The sequence below is a fragment of the Prorops nasuta genome, unplaced genomic scaffold (assembly GCF_024137725.1).
Source record: "Prorops nasuta isolate Cenicafe-Biocafe unplaced genomic scaffold, Cenicafe_Pnas_1.2 PNAS00007, whole genome shotgun sequence".
Classification (NCBI taxonomy): Eukaryota; Metazoa; Arthropoda; class Insecta; order Hymenoptera; family Bethylidae; genus Prorops; species Prorops nasuta.
In genome coordinates, this window is record NW_027116804.1 from 5,546,127 (window position 1) to 5,572,900 (window position 26,774).

The window sequence follows — 26,774 nt, forward strand, 5'->3', positions numbered from 1 at the left end:
TTGAGTCTGTCGACTCCATTCTTTATGCATCTAATACGGCCCTGCGGCTATGCATTTGGACGGTAGCGGTAGCCAGGGTCGCTCAGGATGCTAGGTCGTGGAGAGGGGAGGGTACCTTACGGAAGTCCGAACCTCGCAGACCTACCTGCTGAGGGGCATACATTTACCCATCACCACCCACACCCAGGTGGTGGTGAGGAGTGCGGGAACATACGGAATCATTTGCCAAGCATAGAGCCTGCCAGGAGCAGAACACCACGGAGGCAATGTTCATGGCCCGTCCAGCCATAGCGCAGCCTATGGGATTACGGAGGGCACCGGGACACATTCCAACGGGCTAACTACGCCCCTGCACAACCCACTATGCATTGGCCGGTATCCAGTCGTGACGTACGTGCAGACTGGCCTATAGCACACGCCCCACGTACGCGAATGGACCCATGGCTGTCTGAGTGCCGCGTCACGCGCTCACCAGCACGCACGGACAGATCAGCACAGTCTTGTGATCGCGTTCCGACTGACTGCTATGACAGTCTGCGCACAACATTCGCGCAGCCTGCTTGAAGCGCGTAACTAGCGTTCAAGCCAGACTCGATGTTCTACCTCCCCTCCTCGTGGGGACTTATAGACACGGTCATTCTTTTTAGGACTCCCCGGGGCCGCTTCTCCTTATCTCAGGTTGCCTGGATTGTTTGGCATGGCCCTGCCTTACTTCTCAGGGTAACCTGGACATCGTTTACTGGAGCGCCGGTCTTTTCATTCGGGCCTCTGTCTGTCAACGGGGTCTATCCTTGACGTTAGCTATACTCCACTCGTGAGCCTATCTCACGAGTCGGTAACGTAGGGATTAATAATATCCACTGTTCGGTAGCTTTTATACTTTTTATTCGGTATCTCGTATACGTAACGGGGAACTTCGTTACAATAGACTAGATTTATATGTATCTTACTGATGTAGTGAGGGATAAAGAAAAAATAAATAAATAAGATATAATAAAACATTTATTGATATCATTCCTTAAAAACATTCCTTACAAACATTTCCAAAATTTATCTTATGATTATCATTGGTTAACTTTAAAGTCTAAATTATTGTATCGTCCTCCAACATATAAGATTTTTAATGTATTCGCTGATGCAGCATTTTGAAGTTCTTTGATTAGTTCAGGCGACTCCAATAATTTCATCATCCTTGAGGGTAGGGAGAACCATTCGTCTGTAACCAGCTTCGCTATTAATTTCTCTCCATATTTGATCTTAATTTTCACTAATTCAGTGATTTGATACTCCTTATTCTCCTCAAAAGTATTCAGCTTTATGAAAGTCTTAGGTTCGTAAGTTACACTTGCAAGTGCATTGATCTTGGTTAAATCCATTTTTCTGTGAAAAAAAAAAACAAATTGAGAAAAGAAAAAACTTTGAAATAGAATAGCAAGAAAAGAGAATAATAAAAGAATAATTCTTACCACCCAAAAAGAGTTTCTGTGGTACAGCAAGGAAAATATTCGGAATATAGCTTTGCACTGGATCTTTCAACTCCTTGAAGCTTCTAATGAAAACTGACTGACTGAAATTTCCCGATTGCTAACAACATTGGTTTTAAAAAATGGTGGAAGGGATGAGATGCATTCATGGAAGGGGATGAGATTCAATTTTATTGGAAGCTAATATTTGGGTGGTGGGTATTCTTGCCCGCCTACGAAATTTGCGTCAAACAAGTTGTAACACGTTACAAACGGTTTCTCCTGAATTCTTTTAATTGCATAATCATGTTGTAGACTTTTCTAAAGTGAACTGGGGAAAATTTGCGATTTGCGTCAAACAGGTCATGACACGTTACCAGTGGTTTCTCCAGAATTCTTTTAATTGCATAAACGTGTTGCAGACTTTTCTTAAGTGAAACGGTAAAATTTACGAGCACATTCCTCTCGATAGCTAGGCATATAAAAAAATTGAGAGAATATGAAAAAATCAAGGATTTAAAAGGTCATAAATCAAGTAACAAGTCATGACACGATTTCAGGCGTGAGGTACTCGAGCATATCCTTTCTAGAAGATATCAGCACACTCAGCAATCAGTTCTCCAATCGCTAGAATGGTGCCAATACAGCTTCTTAATGTCTAGGTAAAAGTTATGTTTTGCTTTACCCTTCAAAAAAACTGAAGTGCTCTGACAACTCTTTCCCTTTCTAAAGCCTAACCTGCTTGTTAGATGGATTGTATGATATGCATAACTGAAAAATCTAAAAAAATGGTTAAAAGATAAGTCCGGGAGAAATGGCACGACATAGGTTAGGATAATCTTAAGGATAGGCTATAAAAATTCGTAGAACAGTTTTTTATTCAATATATAAAGTTTTATAAGAGCTAGGACTCAATAAGTTGTCCTATCAAAATATTAATATTCCTGAAATTGATATTAAATTATTATTCTCCCCAAATCGATGGAGAACCTCCATTCAAAGGGTAAACCTGACCTGGGGTGTAGTAAGAGCTAGGACTAAATAAGTTGTCCTAGCAAAAATGTTAATATTCCTGAAATTGATGTTAAATTGTTATTCTCCCCAATAGGGGAGACTATTAAAATTGTATCATTTCATTTAAAGATATTTGGTTATTCTTTGCATCGGTTTAGTTAAAACCATGCAAAGTTATAATTCCATGCTCGATGGAAAGTTAATTCCTTGCACGATATCAGCAACTTATCACAATAGCTATCTACAATTTAACTAACGAGAAAAGGGGAGATTGCGGTAGCCACCTAGCGGCAATTACTGGTACTATCAATTAAATTGAACTAGTTCACCCGTGTGTGTAATTACGTAATATTAAAATACCATTAGCGCCAAAGAAGACTAGGGAAGGCAGTCACCTAGCGGTGACTACTGGAACTAGCAATTAACTCAAGCTAGTTTATCTGTGTAGCAGAGTCGGAAACAGTTAGGCTACGTAAGGTAACTAACCATCGACTTCGAAGGGTGAAAAAACCTTCCCTCAACTAGGGTCCCCGAAGGATAACTAACCAACGGTACCATAGGGTGAAAAATACCCCCTCCCTAACCAAACTCGGTCCCACTATAAGACCTTCCAACTGTGACATAGGGTGAAAGATACCCCCACCCTCCCTAACCAAACTCGAACCCACTATAAGACCCTTTCCTTCCTCATCCCCACCGCTACCATACTAAGAAAGTTTATTCCCACTCATCCCCCTTCCACACCACAAACAGCTTCCCCCACTCCCTGTCATCGGAACCGCATTGCTACTCTACTCATAAACGGTAATGTAACATATGAAGTAAATATTGTATATTAAAATATAAATAAATGAATATTATTATTTTATTTATTATACCGATCTGGGCCATACTCCATGTATTCTTTCTTCGTCGGCATCATTGTCATTTGCTGATAACACTTGCTGTAGTAAATGACATTATTCCTCTCTAATCCTATACATCAAATTTGGCTCCTAAAAATTCATTACAATTAAAAACACTTTTTTTTCTGGCAAAACTATTTTAAAAACTTCGTAATGAAAAACAATACCTCATCCATTCCAGATAGTTTGTAATAACTATATCCCACAAAAAACAAGCTTCGCTTGTAAAAAAAGGACGGCAAGTACATAAATCGTAACTAGCATGAATAAAATATAGTAATATAAAATATTTTAATTAAAAAAAATAGTGAAATCCAAATGTTAGGCAAGTATAAATTTTTACCATGGCGAAAATTGAAATTTGGAAAAAAGTAAATAGTAATAAAAAACTACTTGCCGAGCCTGTAATATCCATGTGTAAGTCACTATCTTTGCTATATAAGCGTTGCTTCTCGTAAGTTAAAAATGTGGCTATTCAATACGATTGCATACAACGGGCCCGGCAAGTAATTTTTGTATTACTATTTACATTTTTCTCCAAATTTCAATTTTCGCCATGGTAAAAATTTATACTTGCCTAACAATTGGATTTCACTATTTTTTTAATTAAAATATTTTATATTACTATATTTTAATCATGCTAGTTACGACTTATGTACTTGCCGTCCTTTTTTTACAAGCGAAGCTTGTTTTTTGTGGGATCTTAGAACGTTTAGTAAGAATATAGGAATTAAAATTAAAAATTATTTTAACTAATTCAATCTAACAAAACATTTTCCAATGTTCTCATCGTTCCATAATGTAAAGCTCCAATTCGAGATATTTATTTATTAATATATTAAATAAAATGCAATATATTACAATGATGACATCTTATCATAATTACACTTTTAGAGGCATTTAACCTAGGATTCAATGACTGTTTGAGTTATATTTTCAACATCTCATACCCAAAATCACCTTAAAGCCTTTAGCTTTCAAGAATATGCTTCTAAATTTACCTCTAAATCCACCTTTTTCTTAGGTATTATTCTCACTATCAACTTTCATTTTGGCTCTTTTTCTGGTAAACCAAAGACATTTATATATTCTTTTCATTAATATAAAATATAAAATATATACCATTTAATGCAATGGAATCCTATGTTTTTTAGGTATACTGCTTTCAGTTTCCTGAAGTTACACACTATATGCTCTATTACATGTGAAATATTGAAATCATGAATTCCTTTCATATTTACACATTTACATGATTTTATTATAATTTTCATCAACTATGTGATTTCTAATCCCTAATTGTATGCCCAAAATCTCTTGCAAGCACTTCACTCTCAAGGATTTTCTTACCCACAAAAAACAGACTTCGCCTGTAAAAAAAGGCGGCAAGTACATAAACCATCTAGCATAAATAAAATAGTAAAAATTATCTAATTAAAAAAAGTAGTGAAATCCAAATATTAGGCAAGTATATTTTTTCACCTTAGCAAAAGTTAAATTTTCGAAAAAAAAGGAACAAAAAAGTGACTTGCCGGGCCCGTAATATCCATGCACAGTGAGAAATAGAATCGTATGTGGATCGGCTAACTTCACTCTGTATTTTAACATGACATTTGCTATACTACGCTATAGCTGAATCTCACACACGATTCAATTTCCCACTGTGCATGGATATTACGGGCCCGGCAAGTAACTTTTTTGTTCCTTTTTTTTCGAAAATTTAACTTTTGCTAAGGTGAAAAAATATACTTGCCTAATATTTGGATTTCACTACTTTTTTTAATTAAATAATTTTACTATATTATTTATGCTAGATGGTTTATGTACTTGCCGCCTTTTTTTACAGGCGAAGTCTGTTTTTTGTGGGATTTCATAACGTTTTGTAAGAGTATAATATTTAAAAAATTAAATTATTGTTTTAATTTCTACAGATTTAAAGAAAATTTCCACCCTTCTCATTTTTTGAAACAGCAGCGCTTAATTAATAAAAATATATATTTATATTGAAAAAATATCACAGTCAACACATTGATTTTATTGATATTTGTAATGCATTTGGCATAAATGAACTTTATAATTAATGCTCAGGCTAGTTTTTTAATGTTTTCAGTTTCACCATAATAAAAGTATGATTAAATTTATCATAATCAATAAACATACTTTCAACATATAAAAATAATGAAATAAAATGTATATATTTTAATTAATTTACATTTTCTGTTTATCAATATTTGACTTTTTACCAACATCTAACTTTGCCAAACTTCAGTAACTCCCTCAGCTGCTTCAGGTGATACAGGGGCAAGACTGGAATTTTTCATAATCAATAAACATACTTTCAACATATAAAAATAATTAAGTAAAATGTATATTTTAATTAATTTACATTTTTTGTTTATCAACATTTGACTTTTTACCAACATCTAACTTTGCCAAACTTCAGTAACTCCCTCAGCTGCTTCAGGTGATACAGGGGCAAGACTGGAAAAGCAATTCGTAAACCTTCAAATAAGATACAATGAAGCATATAATCGAAGTTGGCATTGTCGTTTTGCATACGCCGTTTCTTTTTAGCACCAATCATTGTCACCTTTATGCTGCTAACACTTGACAAAGGTGACATGGGAGATACATTGGCGAGTCGTCCTTATAATATTTCCTGTGCCAGAGTCCTCAGATGTTCATTTCGCAAATTTCTACGCACTTTTGAAACTGGTCGGATTTCTGGTGCTACAAAATGGAGTGGAAACCATTAATTTTTAGACTTTGCTTCAATTGAGAATAAACGTTCATTTTTTCATCCATACCAATGACTAGTATACTACCTTTGCCGTAGAATACTAGTATAGGTAACAGAGGAAAACAATCAACAGTTATTAACTCAATTTTACAGAATTGCATCCAATGAGTCTCATCCTTAAATTATGGCTGTGCAATGGATGACGTTTTTCTGAATATTGGCTTATTCTTACTTTGCCAATCTTTCAATGCTTTCATCTTTGCCTGTTTCAAGTACCAGAATGCAGGAGTGAAAAGCACAATTGTTGATTCAACTCCAATAGCCAGTATGTATGCGAACCTTCCTCCTTGGATATTTAATTCAATTGTACCAAATGTATTTAAGTCAAAGCACAAGTATTACTATTTGCTATAATACACTTGCACAGTGACTGTAAAATAATAAATGATGACACTACGAGTAAACCTAAAATCAAATTCATCATTTAACAATCTCAATCTTCAAAGAAAATAAATTTTTGAAGAAACATGAAGCATCTCAGTTACTTACCAGTATTTGATGTTGCTCCATCACCATTTTCTTTAGTACTTGGTGACTTAACTTCCTTGAGACTAAAGATCTGTAATATTTGGGTGTCTTTGCGTCTTTTGTAAACATCTATTATTGTATAATTAGCTTAAATCCAAACACTAGTCAACTGGTACTCTACGTAAATGAAGGTTCATCGGAATGCTTCATATTTTCCAAACAAGCATTACTATAATTTAGTCTCAAATATTTGTACGCATATATGATATTTGTTTCATTTACAATCTTCCTTTATCTGCATTCTCCAATAACAGGGTATTTCCAAGAATTGTTACATTATTTGTTTTATTTAAAATCTTCCTTAATCTGCATCCTCCAATAACAGGGTATTTCCAAGAATTGTTACGTTATTTGTTTCATTTACAATCTTCGTTAATCTGCATTTTCCAATAACAGGGTATTTCCAAGAATTGTTACATTATTTGGCACTGGTTTGGCATCAAACAGCAAACTATGAAATGGTGCCTTATATATAACTTTGTTTTAATAAAACAAACTTTTTTTACAACGCACTTACTTTACTTAAAAACCTTTATGTTAATTGCTGTTGAGACACTACCATGTGTCTTGATTATGAGTTAACGTAACAACCTCATCCTTCTCTGTTTCATTTACAATCTTCCTCAATCTACATTCTTCAATAAGAGGATATTTCCAAGAATTGTTAGAGCATTTGGCATTGGTAGGACTTCAAATCAGAGCTGCATACAAGGAATATGCATATAAGGAATATTTTATATAACCTGCAATAAAAAATATCCCACAAAGTACCACCGAACATTAAATTTTATACATATTTTTGAATACAATGTGACTTATCTGATAATCTTGCTGGCTCCTTCATCCTTCTCCCTTAAATTATCCGTAGTTTTGATTATATTACACTATTACACTATCATTACAGCCAATTCATTTTTATAAAAATATTAAGGTTATACCGGTAAACCTTACAATTCAATTGACATTCAATTGACAGCTAACAGTAGTCGCCATATTAGTTATCGATTATTTAAACGTCGCGTTTGTAAAAATTACGTCATTTTCTTTAGCGATTAACTTCAGCCCGAGACATACATTCTGGCTGGAGAAGAAGAAGATGACGGAAAGAAATTAAATTCGTTATATATATAGCTAACAGATTATGAGATCTCTGGATTGCGTGAACCAATTTTGATATTTATGGGCTCAAATAAAAGCTTGTTCCAAACCATTTCAAGAAAAGCTTTACTGAAGTCATGACAGTGTTTCATTTACGGAGAAAAATCTATTTAAAAATTGAGACAGCCAAACTTGCTGTATAAGATACAGTAGTGCCTCGACGGCGGTATAGACACGTCTATACCTACTTTTATGTACTTGCCGTCGAGACACTTCCGTGTCTCTTGATAAATTAACTCATATTCATCCATCATTTTATTAGCTGTTTCCCTACACATCAACTTTGAATTATGGCATTTTCTTCAGCACACTAGTGCCATTTATATTTTCCTTTTATTAATATAAATTAGGAAATACACCAATTCATACGATGGATGCCTCTCTTTATTAAATATACAGCTTTATGTTTCCTAATTTTATTCACCGTATGCCTCATCACATGTAAAATATTGCAATCATGAATTCTTGTCATATTTACAGATCTACATGAGTTTGTTATTATTTTCATCAACTATGTGATTTCTAATTCCACAATTGTATACCCAAAATCACCTGCCAAGCACTTCAGTCTCAAGGATTTTCTTATAAATTAACATATTTATCCATCATTTTATTAACTGTTACTTTCAACATCAACTTTGAATTATGGCACTTTCTCCAGCATACTAGTGCCATTTATATTTTATAATCATAAATATAACCTTGAAATTACATCAATTAATGAAATGGCAGCCTCATCTCTTCTTATATAGATGTACATCTTTCAGTTTCCTAAATTTATTTATTGTATGCCCCATCACATGTAAATGATTGAAATCATGAATTATTATCATCTTTACACATCTATATGATTTTATTATAATATTCATTAACTATTTGATTTATATTTCTAAAACTTTATGTCTGAAATCACCTACAAGCCCTTCACTTTCAAGAATTTGCTTAGAAATTGATCCCTTTTTTTACCTTTTTCTTAACTATTACTCCCAATATCAACTATGAATCAGGGTTCTTTTTCAAGCAAACTATATAGTGCCATTTGTATTTTCTTTGCATTAATATACTAGAAAATACATAAATTAATGCAATGGAAGCCTCTCTTTTGTGGATATACTGCTTTCAGTGTCGCAAAATTTTTCACTGTATATTCTATTGCATAGAAAATATTAAAATGATGACTTCTTGTGATGGTCTCATTTCTAGATGATGTTATCATTATATTTATTATTTAATTAACTTATATATTCCAAAGAGTTTATTATGCCAAGAATCACCTGCAAGCTATTCACTATTAAAAATTGGTTTCCAAATTTTGTAATTTCTCCACCTTTACCTTACGTTTAACTCTCAATATTAACTTTTCATTATGGCTCTTTCTATGGTAAACTGGTATCATTTCTGACTTCTTCTATTAAATATTACAGCTCAACCCTGCACACAGACACAATAAACACGTTATTGTAAGTCAATCTGAAATAAAATCTCACTAAGTACCAAAAAATGTATTATATATTATATTATAAAATTTAATGTTATTTTTATAAAAAATTACATTTGAATAATTATTTTGGAGATAATAGTAATTTGTTTCTATTCTGATTAAGGAAGCGTAGATAAATATTTGGTTATAATACTTTTTTATATTATAATTGAATATTAAATAACGATTAGAAAATATTCATATACTTTTCATTAATCATAGTAATAAGAAAGTTTTATTATCTCTTGGAAAATTGTTTGTATATATAATAAGCAGAAACTCTTCTTGTCTCATGAAAAATTATTCTTATATGTGATATAACCTATCAGGCAGTTGAAATCCATATGAGTTTAAAGAAAAGAAAAAGTTAAACATGAATTTTGTTAATGATTTCCATACCTAGATGTTTAGCATACGTTTATCAAATATCTTAACAATTTCTTTTAAATTATATGTTCCTGATAATCATCGATGCACATAAAAGTTGAACGTATACTTCTCCTTGGCACAGTGTTGATAATAAGTAAATATTAATCTTGCTTCATCCAGTCAGCTCTATCATCAGCAATGAAATTGGCAATGGAAATGTTCTGTCTCAATTTAATCTGAATAAGCGATTTCACAAATACCAAACAATATATGACATATTATATTGTAAAATTCATTTTTATCTAATCGTAGTAAACAGAAACTTTATTATCTCCTGGAAAATTGCTCATATATATGATATAACCTATCAGGCAGTTGAAATCCATATGAGTTTAAAGAAAAGAAAAAGTTAAACATGAATTTTGTTAATGATTTCCATACCTAGATGTTTAGCATACGTTTATCAAATATCTTAAAAATTTAATTTAATTAATATGCTCCTGATAATCACCGATACACATAAATGTTGAAAGTATACTTCTCCTTGGCTCAGTGTTGAAAATAAGTAAATATTAATCTTATTTCATCCAGTCAGCTCTACTATCCTCAGCAATGATAATAGAAATGTTCTATCTCAATTTATCTGAAAAAGAAATTTCACAAAGTACCACAAAGTATATTAACATCTAGTATTGTAAAATGTAATGTTATACTTATCTAATATTTGTCGACACCTTATGTCATTATTATTCGAATTCATTTGTCATTTTGAAAATTTAACACATTCACTAACATAGCAATGATTAACCTCACTGTATTAAATATAAATAACCTCACATTACAATTGACAGTTAACAGTAGTCGCCGGATTAATTATATCGATTACATCGATTTTATTTGATAGTTCACAACAGTGGTTTTGTCGTTGAGTTTAACCGGTTGGCAACGCTGAGAAGAAATGACGTCATTTTCCTCTTAACGGCCAACTTCAGCCCGAGACATACATTCTGGCTGGAGAAGATGACGAAGAAGAATCTTAATTTTCGATATATATATAGCTAACTGAGTATGATATCTCTGGATTGCGTGAATCGATTTTGATGTTCATGGGCTCAAATGAAAGCTTGTTCAAAACTATTTTAAGGAAAGCTTTACTTGAATCATGACAGTGTATCATTCACGGAGAAAAATCGATTTAAAAATTGAGACGGCAAAACTTGCTGTATAAGATACAGTAGTGCCTCGACGGCGGTATAGATACGTCTATACCTACTTTTATGTACTTGCCGTCGAGACACTACCGTATCTCTTGATAGGCGTAATCCTGATTCAATAAGAAAACTTTGACATTTTCGAGAAAAATGCATTTCCATAGTTTCGTGCGATACCAATTTATAAAAGAATGCATTGTATTCTGCAGCAATGGCTCCTATAAAATGAAACAAAAATAAGGATTTTTTAATTTTCTAACTTATTTTACCAACCAAGTGCCAACCTTTCTTAGTTCGCATAATTCTTCCCAAACGCTGTGCTTCTTATCTGTAGGATTCACCATGCAATGGTATTTGTCCTTATAAAAAAAATCGATAGAAAACGATAGAAAACTTTTCTATCATTTCTAATGAGGCTTTTGAATCGTAATTAATAAAGCGCTATCAAGAGACACGGTAGTGTCTCAACGGCAAGTACATAAAAGTAGGTATAGACATGTCTATACCGCCGTCGAGGAACTACTGTATCTTATACAGCAAGTTTGGCTGTCTCAATTTTTAAATAGATTTTTCTCCGTAAATGAAACACTGTCATGATTTCAGTAAAGCTTTTCTTGAAATGGTTTGGAACAAGCTTTTATTTGAGCCCATAAACATCAAAATTGGTTCACGCAATCCAGAGATCTCATAATCTGTTAGCTATATATATAACGAATTTAATTTCTTTCCGTCATCTTCTTCTTCTCCAGCCAGAATGTATGTCTCGGGCTGAAGTTAATCGCTAAAGAAAATGACGTAATTTTTACAAACGCGACGTTTAAATAATCGATATAATCGATAACTAATATGGCGACTACTGTTAGCTGTCAATTGAATGTCAATTGAATTGTAAGGTTTACCGGTATAACCTTAATATTTTTATAAAAATGAATTGGCTGTAATGATAGTGTAATAGTGTAATATAATCAAAACTACGGATAATTTAAGGGAGAAACATGAAGGAGCCAGCAAGATTATCAGATAAGTCATATTGTATTGAAAAATATATATAAAATTTAATGTTTGGTGGTACTTTGTGGGATTTTTTTTATTGCAGGTTATATAATATTCCTCATATGCATATTCCTTGTATGCAGCTCTGATTTGAAGTCCTACCAATGCCAAATGCTCTAACAATTCTTGGAAATATCCTGTTATTGAAGAATGTAGATTGAGGAAGATTGTAAATGAAACAGAGAAGGATGAGGTTGTTACGTTAACTCATAATCAAGACACATGGTAGTGTCTCAACAGCAATTAACATAAAGGTTTTTAAGTAAAGTAAGTGCATTGTAAAAAAAGTTTGTTTTATTAAAATAAAGTTATATATAAGGCACCATTTCATAGTTTGCAGTATGATGCCAAACCAGTGCCAAATAATGTATCAAATCTTGGAAATACCCTGTTATTGGAGGATGCAGATTAAGGAAGATTTTAAATAAAACAAATATCATATATGCGTACAAATATTTCAGACTAAATTATAGTAATGCTTGTTTGGAAAATATGAAGCATTCCGATGAGCCTTCATTTACGTAGAGTACCAGTTGACTAGTGTTTGGATTTAAGCTAATTATACAATAATAGATGTTTACAAAAGACGCAAAGACACCCAAATATTACAGATCTTTAGTCTCAAGGAAGTTAAGTCACCAAGCACTAAAGAAAATGGAGATGGAGCAACATCAAATACTGGTAAGTAACTGAGATGTTTCATGTTTCTTCAAAAATTTATATTCTTTGAAGATTGAGATTGTTAAATGATGAATTTGATTTTAGGTTTACTCGTAGTGTTAACATTTATTATTTTACAGTCACTGTGCAAGTGTATTATAGCAAATAGTAATACTTGTGCTTTGACTTAAATACATTTGGTACAATTGAATTAAATATCCAAGGAGGAAGGTTCGCATACATACTGGCTATTGGAGTTGAATCAACAATTATGCTTTTCACTCCTGCATTCTGGTACTTGAAACAGGCAAAGATGAAAGCATTGAAAGATTGGCAAAGTAAGAATAAGCCAATATTCAGAAAAACGTCATCCATTGCACAGCCATAATTTAAGGATGAGACTCATTGGATGAAATTCTGTAAAATTGAGTTAATAACTGTTGATTGTTTTCCTCTGTTACCTATACTAGTATTCTGCGCCAAAGGTAGTATACTGGTCATTGGTATGGATGAAAAAATGAACGTTTATTCTCAATTGAAGCAAAGTCTAAAAATTAATGGTTTCCACTCCATTTTGTAGCACCAGAAATCCGACCAGTTTCAAAAGTGCGTAGAAATTTGCGAAATGAACATCTGAGGACTTGGCACAGGAAATGTTATAAGGACGACTCGCCAATGTATCTCCCATGACACCTTTGTCAATAGTTAGCAGCATAAATCTAACAATGATTGATGTTAAAAAGAAACGTGGTATACAAAACGACAATGTCTGCTTTGATTATATGCTTAATTGTAGCTTATTCAAAGCTTTGCGAATTGCTTGTCCAGCCTTGCCCCAGTATCATCTCAAGCAGTTGATGAAACCAGTGAAGTCTGGCAAGTCAGATGGTGATAGAAAGTCAAATGTCGGTAAGCAAATAAGATGCTTCATGTACCTTCAAATATTTATTTTCTTTGAGGAATTGTAATTCTTAAATGATGAATTTGATTTCAGGCTTACTCATAGTGTTATCATTTAGTATTTTACAGTCACTGTGCAAGTGTATTATAGCAAACAGTAATACTTGTGCTTTGACTTAAATACTTTTGGTACAATTCAATTAAAAATCCAATGAGGATTTTTCGCACACATACTGACTATTGGAGTTGGATCAAAGATTATGCTTTTCGCTCCTGTATTCTGAGACTTGAAACAGGCAAATATAAAAAGTATTGAAAGATTGGCAAAGTAAGAATAAGCCAATTTTCAGATAAACGTCATCCATTGCTCAGCCACAATTTAAGTATGAGATTTATTGGATAAAATGATATAAAATGCAGTTAATAGCTGCTGATTGTTTTTCTCCATTACCTATGCAATTATTCAAGACGAGAGGCAGTATACTGGTCATTGGTATGGATGAAAAAATGCACGTTTATTCTCAATGGAAAAAAACTCAGTCTAAAAATTAGTTGTTTCGACTGCATTTTGCAGCACCAGAAATCAGACCAGTTTCAAGTGTATAGAAATTTACGAAACGAAAATTTGAGGACTTTGGCACAGGAAATGTTATAAGGACGACTTGCCAATGTATCTCTCATGTCACCTTTGTCAAGTGTTAGCAGCATAAAGGTGACAATGATTGGTGCTAAAAAGAAACGGCGTATGCAAAACGACAATGCCAACTTCGATTATATGCTTCATTGTATCTTATTTGAAGATTTACGAATTGCTTTTCCTGTCTTGCCCCTGTATCACCTGAAGCAGCTGAGGGAGTTACTGAAGTTTGGCAAAGTTAGATGTTGATAAAAAGTCAAATGTTGATAAACAGAAAATGTAAATTAATTAAAATATATACATTTTATTTCATTATTTTTATATGTTGAAAGTATGTTTATTGATTATGAAAAATTCCAGTCTTGCCCCTGTATCACCTGAAGCAGCTGAGGGAGTTACTGAAGTTTGGCAAAGTTAGATGTTGGTAACAAGTCAAATGTTCATAAACAGAAAATGTAAATTAATTAAAATATATACATTTTATTTCATTATTTTTATATGTTGAAAGTATGTTTATTGATTATGATAAATTTAATCATACTTTTATTATGGTGAAACTGAAAACATTAAAAAACTAGCCTGAGCATTAATTATAAAGTTCATTTATACAAAATACATTACAAATATCAATAAAATCAATGTGTTGACTGCGATATTTTATCAATATAAATATATATATTTTTATTAGTTAAGCGCTGCTGTTTCAAAACATGAGAAGGGTGGAGATTTTCTTTAAAATCTGTAGAAATTAAAAGAATAATTTAATTTTTTAAATATTATACTCTTACAAAACGTTATGAAATCCCACAAAAAACAGACTTCGCCTGTAAAAAAGGCGGCAAGTACATAAACCATCTAGCATAAATAATATAGTAAAATTATCTAATTAAAAAAAGTAGTGAAATCCAAATATTAGGCAAGTATATTTTTTCACCTTACCAAAGTTAAATTTTCGAAAAAAAAGGAACAAAAAAGTTACTTGCCTGGCCCGTAATATCCATGCACAGTGAGAAATAGAATCGTATGTGGATCGGCTAACTTCACTCTGTATTTTAACATGACATTTGCTATACTACGCTATAGCTGAATCTCACACACGATTCAATTTCCCACTGTGCATGGACATTACGGGCCCGGCAAGTAACTGTTTTGTTCCTTTTTTTTCGAAAATTTAACTTTGGTAAGGTGAAAAAATATACTTGCCTAATATTTGGATTTCACTACTTTTTTTAATTAAATAATTTTACTATATTATTTATGCTAGATGGTTTATGTACTTGCCGCCTTTTTTTACAGGCGAAGTCTGTTTTTTGTGGGATATGAATTTTACGATAGAAAATTAATAGTACGCTATCGTTTATTACTTTAAGAAATTCAATACATTTTTATCGTGTATTTACTATTCAAAGACTGAATAGCATATTATCATTTTCTATAATTCTTTGTGACAGTGGTAGTAAAAATGTTTTTTTAAGGTCTCTACTACATTTTTCTTGCTTTTAATTTAACGTAAATTACTTTCATTTCTAATGCTTTTATGATTTCATATATTTTTACCCATGAAAAATCTGATTCTCTGATGGGACTTGAACCGTGGTCCTCTGAATCCTTAGACATATACTTTGTTCATTACACTATAGAACATATTTCATAAGTTCACAAAGATTTTTCGATAAGTAATATCATCAATACAATACTTATAACTAATTCTCACATACACATTCACTCACTCCCACACACACTAAGTCAGTCCCAGGGGAATAGGGGGGGGGGGGGGGGCAAGGAAATTTCTGTAACGTGCCACCACGTTACAGATTATATTCAATATTCATGCATATTGCATGTTAAACCATAGTAAACTATTTCTTTCAATCCCTAAAAGTCTCAATTGAATTTGATAAATTTTTTTTTCTATAGAATTACGATAAACTACTATTGAAATTTCGTAGTAAAAACGTTATAGGTTACGATTGGTTTTACGTTGTGACATGATTTTTGGCTTATGCGGGGAAAGCACATTTTAACCGAAATCAGCACAAAGGCATCCAGACTTTACTTATAAAGAGCGCCAGGCTCATGAACCTTGTACATGAGCCAGTCTGAGGCTTGCCGGCTTGAGACTTTTCAAGGAAGTGGCATTCAATGAAATTAAAGTGATTTCTCAAGGAAAATTACTATTACACATTAATGAAAATTAAAACAGGAATTATATTTTATAACTGCTTTGTCTATTACTTTACAAGTATCAACTCTAAATAATTACATAAAGATACATGGGATTTTTCCCCAAATCTACTGCTATCTCATAAAGACAAGAGCCATGAAGTTATATTTTTTCACAAGAAAGTAATTATACATAAATAAGAAAGATGAATATGAATATTAGATAATATTGAGGATGTGGAATAATCAGATGGCCCTCAGTCCAGGTATAAATAAGTCTAATTGGAGAGAAGACTCTTTCCAAATTCATCCAACGCTAGCCCTTCAAGAACCTAATTACTTGCTGCACTATTCCTGTAGGAAATATAAAACACAAGCAAAAAAGGTAACAGCAGGTTAAGCAAGGCGTAGCCAAGTCCATCAATATCTAAATCACTACCAGAAAAGTTAGATGACTAGGGTTGTCTAACGGAATCTCTGAATCTCCCGTTCTTAATGTGCTTATGCACCAATTCATTAACAATATTCTATCCAGAATATAATATTAGCCCTTAATCTGGAGGTACTGTATGATACAAACTATATACAAGCGTATAAGTAAAGAAAGAAACAAAATATATATATAAGGGTGGCCAGAAAAAAAGAAAATTTTTTCCGGTGCTTTTATTTTGTTAAGAATGATGAAAAAAGAGGAATCAAATTTTTTTAGATTTTTTTGGAGCCGCTAAATGGTGCCGATATCGTTTTTAAAATTAAAAATTTAGATTTATTGAAAACAATTTAACAAAATTATAAATTAATATTGTGCTGGATTAATATTTTTTTTATTACATTTTCTTGTAATTTAACTAAAGGACTTTTCAAAGCACAATATTAATTTATAATTTCGTTAAATCGTTTTCAATAAATCTAAATTTTTAATTTTAAAAACGATATTAGCACAATTTAACGGCTTCAAAAAATTCTATAAATTTGAGGATCTCTTTTTTTCATAATTTTTGACAAATTAAAAGCTTATTGGAATTTTGGTTTACATCTAACATCGAAAAAGTGGAAGAACATTGGATTTTTAACTTTAAAAACGATATCAGCACCATTTAACGGCTTCAAAAAAATCTAAAAAAATTGGATTTCTATTTTTTCATCATTCTTAACAAAATAAAAGCACCGGAAAAAATTTTTTTTTTAATGGCCACCCTAATATATATGTGGCATAAAACCTAAATTTTGTCACCGGACAGGCTGCTACATCTCAAACTTAACTATTTACACAAAAGAAACCTTTCCTGGATATACATAACAAGATACTGGAATTAACTAAGGCCCGAGAATTGACTTAAATTTGACTCTTATAACTAGAGTCAGAGTGACACTTCTATTTATTGGACCTACCACGCCCTGCTTGCACCGGAGACACTATTAAATTTAAAAAGATCTATAAATAATGAAACGTTGGGTCCTATCGGGAGCCACAACGCTTACCTCCATGCAGTGATAACAGTTAAGCAATACTTATGGACAGCATGCACAGCATTATTAATCTTTGTAGGTTAGGATGGACAGTAGCGGGAATGCAGCCAGGGTAATTAAATTTCCTCCCACGATCCGTTCTTCCTTCCAACAGCGTCAACTTCAGTAGTCCTTCCACTTACATGGAACAATTCCTCTTCAGTCGAAGCTTCCTATTTCTCTTGTGGCCGTCTGGTCCTTATGACATTTGAATATGGTGTGTCTGCGCTTAACTTTTCGTTCGCCCAGGCGAGCGTGGCAGCTGTGCGCGCGGGCACAGCGCCGCCACCTGGGATCGAGAGCAACTTTATTTGAGCGCGGCGTTTAAAAAAAAATTAGAAATAAACTATGTATCAAAGCAAGAGAATTTGCCTTGTTACAACGTGCGGTTTATAGAATCGTTAGTTTACGATTTAATCATATTCAAAATTAACGATACATATTAAACGATAGGGAATTATTAAAACCATTTCGTGAATGCCTCATTAAATTTGGTAAACTTTTCATTCCGTAGAATTACGATAAAATACTATTGAGAACTTATCATAAAAATTTTATAGGTTACGATTGGTTTTACGTGCGATGTACAGTATCGTTAGTTTACGATTTAATCATATTCAAAATTGGCGTTACATATTGCTACGCTACAAAATTTTTGGCGCACCCTTTGATATTCGTAAACTGTAACTCAATCAAAATCTAAAACGTAAGTTGGGCGCCAGGTTCCCTAAAGAACCACTGTACGGTAGTGATCGCAAAATACGGTAAACGGCAATACCAACTAGCTCAGTGAATATAGGGTTAGGATTGCGTAAGCGGAGATTGGGTGAGTTCCTGAAACGTAAAATACGGAAGGATTTGGCAGTTCGGGTCAAAGTACTACACAATATATTCGATAATAAATTCTCTATATTTCCGTAAAGACATCGCTGTAATGTCGAATTCCATAGCGCATAGATGGTTCTTCATATTCTACCAAACTATAATTACGGATGGCCTGGAAGACGGTTTTCCGGAGTGCTCGGGATTAATCAAATGAATTTCTCTACTAACTAACTAATAAACTAAAGGCCTTCTCAAGGCAGGTGTTTCTCCTGCGACCTTACACCGAAACGAAACGATACTTTCTCGAAGAGAAACGAACGGAGTAGCTCCTTTCGGGGAGAATTCACCTCCGGGGTTCCTTCCAACGAGAAAAACGAACTGTACTCCCACGAGGTGATCGAACGAGGTAGCTCCTTTCGGGGAGAATTCGACCTCGGGATGCACCCCTGGTTAAACGCGACCAACTAAACTAAACCTAACTGAAATTCGAAGCTGAACGAATATCCCGATCACTCTTTATAACCGAATCCGATCCTTCAACTATACTGTAAGCGCATATCCAAATTTTCGGAAACGGCAAGACTTTAGTACGGTATTATATTGTAATGCTTTTCCCGTCAGTGTGAGGGGCCACTCACTCTACGGGTTTTCCCATTTACCTTCGCCCGTCCTTTCTATCGGTATCAGGGCGCCAGTTGGTCAGTTGGGTGGCCAACAACCCTACGTTATCATTTGAGTCTTTCGACTCCATTTGCTATGCATTCTTATACAGCCCTGAGGCCATGCATATGGACGGTAGCGGTAGCCAGGGTTGCTCAGTATGCTAGGTCGTGGAGAGAGGGGAGGGTTCCTTACGGAAGTCCGAGCCTCGCAGACCTATCTGCTGAAGGGCATACATATATCCTTCACCACCCACACACAGGTGGTGGTGAGGAGTGCGGGAACATGCGGTATCATTTGCCAAAGCATAGAGTTTGCCAGGAGCGGACCACCACGGAGGCAATGTTCGCGGCCCGTCCAGCCATAGCGCAAGCCTATGGGATTACGGAGGGCACCGGGACACATTCCAACGGGCTAACTACGCCCCTGCACAACCCACTATGCATTGGCCGGTATCCAGTCGTGGCGTAGGTGCAGGCTGGCCTATAGCACACGCCTCACGTACGCGAACCGACCCATGGCTGCTGAGTGCCGCGTCACGCGCTCACCAGCACGCACGGACACATCAGCACAGTCCCACGGTCGCGTTCCGACTGCCTGCTCTGGCAGTCTGCGCACGACATTCGCGCAGCCTGCTTGAAGCGCGTAACCAGCGTTCAAGCCAGACTCGACGTTCTATTTCCCCTCCTCGTGGGGACTTATAGACACTGTCATTGTTTTAGGACTCCCCGAGGCCGCTTCTCCTTATCTCAGGTTGCCTGGGTTGTTTGGCATGGCCCTGCCTTACTTCTCAGGGCAACCTGGACATCGTTTACTGGAGCGCCGGTCTTTTCATCCGGGCCTCTGCCTGTCAACGGGGTCTATCCTTGACGTTAGCTATAATCCACTCGTGAGCCTATCTCACGAGTCGGTAACGTAGGGATTAATAATATCCACTGTTCGGTAGCTTTTGTGTTCTTTATTCGGTATCTCGTATACGTAACGGGGAACTTCGTTACAATATACACGGTAATCGATAAAAGAATTTAACGTAAGTTACATATAAATCTATATACATTCCATATCCGAAAGGTCATAAATGACTTGGTCCTTGAATTAATTGCTAATCTCAAAGTTTCCTCGACGTTAGACTATTATTCCAAAGTTCGATTTATGGCTCTAATACCCAATTCACACACTTTGGGAGCAGGTTTAACTCGTAACTCGTGATTTTCGACAATCTCCAGGCGATTAAGCGCGTTTTTCCGAATTTTACTCGTATTAAAAAGGATTTCTAGGAGCTGGGACTCCCGCTAACCTTGTAACGAAGTTCCCCGTTACGTATACGAGATACCGAATAAAGAACATAAAAGCTACCGAACAGTGGATATTATTAATCCCTACGTTACCGACTCGTGAGATAGGCTCACGAGTGGATTATAGCTAACGTCAAGGATAGACCCCGTTGACAGGCAGAGGCCCGGATGAAAAGACCGGCGCTCCAGTAAACGATGTCCAGGTTGTCCTGAGAAGTAAGGCAGGGCCATGCCAAACAACCCAGGCAACCTGAGATAAGGAGAAGCGGCCTCGGGGAGTCCTAAAACAATGACAGTGTCTATAAGTCCCCACGAGGAGGGGAAATAGAACATCGAGTCTGGCTTGAACGTTGGTTACGCGCGTCAAGCAGGCTGCGCGAATGTCGTGCGCAGACTGCCATAGCAGGCAGTCGGAACGCGACCATGGGACTGTGCTGATGTGTCCGTGCGTGCTGGTGAGCGCGTGACGCGGCACTCAGACATCCATGGGTCGGTTCGCGTACGTGAGGCGTGTGCTATAGGCCAGCCTGCACGTACGTCACGACTGGATACCGGCCAATGCATAGTGGGTTGTGCAGGGGCGTAGTTAGCCCGTTGGAATGTGTCCCGGTGCCCTCCGTAATCCCATAGGCGTGCGCTATGGCTGGACGGGCCGTGAACATTGCCTCCGTGGTGGTCCGCTCCTGGCAAAACGCTATGCTTTGGCAATTGATACCGCATGTTCCCGCACTCCTCACCACCACCTGTGTGTGGGTGGTGAGGGAGAAATGTATGCCCCTCAGCAGGCAGGTCTGCGAGGCTCGGACTTCCGTAAGGGACCCTCCCCTCTCTCCACGACCTAGCATACTGAGCGACCCTGGCTAGCGCTACCGTCCATATGCATGGCCGCAGGGCCGTATAAGATGCATAGAGAATGGGGTCGAAGGACCCAATTGATAACGTAGGGTTGTTGGCCACCCAACTGACCAACTGGCGCCCTGATACCGATAGAAAAGGACGGGCGAGGGTAATGGGAAAACCCGTAGTGTGAGTGGCCCCTCGCACTGACGAGAATAACGTTACAACCTTTTCCGCTGAAGTTGAAGGAGGCGGCTGGATCCCTCGACGGAAGCAAGGCAAAGCAGAGTCAGGCAGAGCAGAGCAGAGCAGCGTCGAGCAGGGCAGAGCAGAGCAGCGTCGAGCAGAGTAGAGCAGCGTCGAGCAGGGCAGAGCAGAGCAGCGTCGAGTAGCGTCGAGCAGGGCTGAGCAGAGCAGCGTCGAGCAGAGTATAGTTGAGCCGAGTCGAGTTGAGCAGGGCAAAGCAGAGTCGGTCAGAGCAGAGCAGAACAGCGTCGAGCAGGGCAGAGCAGAACAGCTTCCACACTCTTAAAGTACGAGTTGCCAGAATCGCGTCTGATCTCCTTCAGGACTAGATTACGAGTGTCGCAAAAATCGGGAGACACCAGCAACGAGCTGTTGGCTCCTTACCCCCAACTCTTCATAACTCTAAATCTAATTGGCGGAGCCGATTAAGTTATTGGTACCACCAATCAGACCCAAAGTCCGACTTCTTCCGAAAATTCAACTTGAATGTTCGGGAGTCGCGGGAGGCCGTAGTTCGTTAGGCCCATTTAACACACGACTTATGGGCCACGATCGTTACTCTACTTTTATGACCTATCAATCACCGAACTTTATACTGTAGTCCCGATGATAGGTTGGACAATCGTATATGATATGATATTATGGCCTTGATAATGTGACCATAATATATCTCAGGGTTCTACAGAAATACATGTATATTTTTTTAGTGAACATGTACTATCGTAAAATAGTACAGGGTCACAATTTTAAATGACAGGAAACTATTAAAACCATTTTGTGAATGCCTCATTGAACTTGATAAACTTTTCGTTCTGTAGAAATATGATAAAAATGATAAAAATTTATTCGTCAGAGTCCCATTTAATACGATTGGAATGATAACATATGATATGTGTAACGTCCAGGCCGATTATTCTTATTTCTTAAGCGTTCCCGAATTTTTTTTCCTTTTAAATAGATTTGTTACTCTAGAGTAAATGTAATATTGTTTCGATACTTTCATTATTTTGTTCAGACCGATCATTAGCATCCCTTGAAGTTGTTTCTTGAACATTTCGTTTCATTCATTATCTTTCCTTGCGTTTAAGAGTAAATGTCTTATTTATATTTAAGAATGCTTCATTCATTATCTTTCCTTGCGTCTAAAAGTAAATGTCTTATTTATATTTAAAAATGTTTCATATTTCCAAAACGCGCCAGCTATCGCCTTACCATCGCGCCGCGCGGACCCAGCTCCTTTTCTCCTCCCCCTTTCTTAGAAAGGAATTAATTAACTCGATTGTTAAATAATCTTTCTTTTATTAATCATTCTTTCCTGTTGGGTAATCTATTTTGCCTTTTTGGTCATTTAAAATGCTAGCACTTTCCCTTAGTCGGGAATAAAAGATTGCAGGCAGCACATTAAATCCATACTTTCTTCAATGCCCAAAATCCTCCTCATCTTACAATTCTCCATATTTTTTCCCCTAATTTATTTAACAAATACTAATTTTGTTCTCTTCCTTATTTTCTCTTTCTCTCCCTCTTTGTTTGCTTCCTCAGGAACCCACCGTTAGTCATGTTACTCGCGATAACGTTTCTCTCAGACACTAGTCAGCGGATCTCACGCTTACTGCCTTATGCCTCTTCTATTCTATCTTTAATACATCCTGTGTCCAAATTTTAACCATCAAATCCGTTTCATTATCAGCATGGCCCCAAAGGAATTTTTCGTTTGTGAGCGGTTACTATACAAATATGTTAGGACCAATCTAGCCCAAAGGATCTGTGCCTATTGCGAGGCCGCCCTTCCGGACAACAAACGAAGTATCCTAGCAACAATTCGCCAACACCGTCTTAGAGCTGCAAAAGATGTTAACCACATCTTTTGTAACATCTGCCATAGATCATTGCTTTTCATTGTCCCACTTAACACATGCCTTTGCTGCAAGCATGCTTTTTATTTGCATAGAGAAACCTTTCAGCGAAAAGAAAACAATCGAACTTTGTAAATTCGATTATCTACGAAGATAGATATTGGAATTTCGATTTTCCTAACCCCAATAAACCATGGGGAACATAATTGCGATAAAATATTAAGCGTTTTTCCTCCGTAACCATTCGGGCACTTTTTTTTTCTTCACGCTTAACTATTTTAGCGTTTTTTTCTTCTCCGTAACCATTCGGGCCACCGTTTATATAAGTCCAACCATAGGAACAAGAAACATTAGATATCCGGTCCCATGAGTAACGGGATATCGAACCACAGGTAGCCACGTGCATAATCTTTTTCTATTATAATTCGCCCTTGGAAGCGGTCAACCGTTTAACAATTTAATTGTTGTGGGATTTTTAACCCTAAAACGGTGATCGTTTTCTTCTCGCAGTTCCTCCTTTTTCCTTTTTTTTATTATTACTTTTCTCTCGCGTCCGGATTAGGACACATTTTGCTCATGCGACGGCTAATGCCGTATTAATCTTTAAATTTTGTTAATATTATTTAATAATTGCGTTTAGTTATAAGTAAACGATTGTATACAAAAGGTGCAAGCTCAGCACCCTTTGTCTCATTCTCTAGCGTACCCAAGCTTAGGCAGTAGCGCCTTCTGATTGGCTGAAGGCGACGCGACGTTCTTCCCCCCCCCCCCCCCCTTAGCTAATTATTTAAGAGCGGAGCGGATGGACGCTGCATGCATTCTTTCATTCATTCTTTTCCAAGTTAGACTCATTTTTTGTTTACTTTCACTCATCTCGTACGTTTGATTAAGTCAATTAAATTCAAGAAATTGCATAAGTTTTGAACCTAGAAAGTGAGACAAAGTTCGCGATTCATAATATTGTTAAAATTCAAGAGCAGTAGTTTTTTTTATAACCAAGTGAATTAATTACTAAATTAAAAATTGCTACAATCGACTCAGTGCACACATTTCTTTTCACCGAACACTCACACAATCATCCCTGGTTCCCTACGGCAACGACGACCGTAGTCCAATAAGCAGCAATAGGAGAGTCTCCCTTCTACCTTCTTCATTCATTTTTTTTTATTATTGTTGTTCATCATTATCAGGTAACATTTGAATTATATTGTTTTTAATTCTGAATTTCACATTTTCTTCTCATTTTGTACGCCCAGGGTTTTATTTTTCCTTACCTACGACGCCTTATTTAAAAGAATATAATAACGCTACCTAAAGGCTCAGCGACGATATGAAATCGTAGTTGAGCATCGTGTTAAAATTAGTAATCGTACAACTCTGGACGTTACATATGTTACGATTAAAATTTTTTAGGTCATTTCCCTATTAACTTCAACAACGATACATTTTTATAAAATACGATAGAAATCTCTATCGTTTCAGGAAAAAGTAACGATTGAAACAATAGATTATGATAAAACTTGATAGAGATTTGATCGCTTTCTATCGATTTTTTTTATAAGGGTGTATAAGAACATTGACTTCTAGTAAATAAAAAGGTGTATCTACTACTTTACTTAAAAATATACTATTAACTTCAGTATTAAATTTATAATTCTCTATAATTTGTATTCTTTCACTTTGACTAGTAGGATCATAAATATAAGGTTTATTTAGTTTTATTGCATAATGCTTTAAGGCAAAGACATTCTCAGAAAAAACAATTAATTTATCTCCTCTTCTTTCATGATATCGGATCAAATATTGTCAGCAACGAAATTTATTTGGATTCTATACATAATGCAATAGCTCTTTGCTTATCATTCCTTTATTCAGATACTCACTATAAAATTCGAGTGTCATAGGGCACCAAACTTCTGAACTCTGTACCCTTACAATAAAACCTCTTTTTTGTAATTCCAACTAATTGGCTGCATAAAGCTTAGGACTGATTAGAAAGTTAAGATCTACAATTTTATCACCTTCTCATAATAATTTAATCATTAAACATAATTAAGAATGGGTTTGGACAATTTTTAGTACTCAATGAAATATTTGTACAGGAATCTTATGCACTTCATACAAGACCACATAATACCCCATTGTTGTTCCTGCAACAATTTCATTAATTGTTCAGCCTCCCAAAAACATTTTTTGTATGTGTGATCATGGAATATGTTGTAACTAAAATACCACAGCCCATTGGCTTATATTTTGCTTCGCTAGTAAACCAACATATCATTGAGTCATCAGCAGTTGACCATTTTTAAAATTGCTGTCTCCACTGCTCAACCAATACTCCAGAGTTATATAAAACCAAAGCTCTTTTTCATACTGTACAACAAGCTAAGACTCCGACTGAACTTTTTCCATCACCACATGGTAACACTATTACACTAGATCTTGCTAAACCATTGTCAAACATCCTTCTCAAACATTTCTCCTGATAAGGCCTTAAAACTGTTGATGGTTTTAAATCAATATTGATGCCAGGATTAATAGTATCATTTCGAAAATCATGCTCTGCTAGTATAGGATGCTCCAATTCTATACATCTCTCTTTTCGATTACATCAACTTTCTCTTGATTTATTTCAAAACTAGCAGTCTTGATTTTCGTATCTCCTTCTTCGTCCTCATCTCCTTTATCTATTTTGTTATAAATAGTAGTAATATCTTCTAGAACTGTAACTAATTCCTCTGTAACTTTAGTAGTACCTGCTGGTGCTTGCATTTTTCCAGGAACGATTAGGGCATATGGCACCAAACTGTAAACCATGAAATATTGCCTCATACGTAGGTTTGTTTTAATTAATCAAATTTTATTTACAACGTACTTACTTGAAAATGTTTATGTTTATAATGAGTGGATATAACATCATCCCCCCTTCTCTGTTTCATCTACAATCTTTCTTAATCAGCATTCTTGAGGAATAGGGGTTTTCAATAACCTTAAAAGTACATCTGGATAGAGAGTCTCAACAAAGTACATGTTGTGTTTGAATATAAGCTTGAGCTGAAATAAGAATAACTAAATAAACTATTAATTTTTATCTATATGCATTTTAAACAGTTTAATAAATTATACATACTTTACCATATGATAACGTACATAACTTAGTAAATTCAATATTACCATCGGGTATACTGGTTTAGCTTGGTCTTTTGAG

General features: G+C 35.5%; 1 pseudogene; it reads right to left on the reverse strand.

Moving 5' to 3' along the window:
• Positions 1-3,349: 3,349 nt before the first annotated feature.
• On the reverse strand, positions 3,350-26,774 carry LOC136774955 (general transcription and DNA repair factor IIH helicase/translocase subunit XPB-like; annotated as a pseudogene).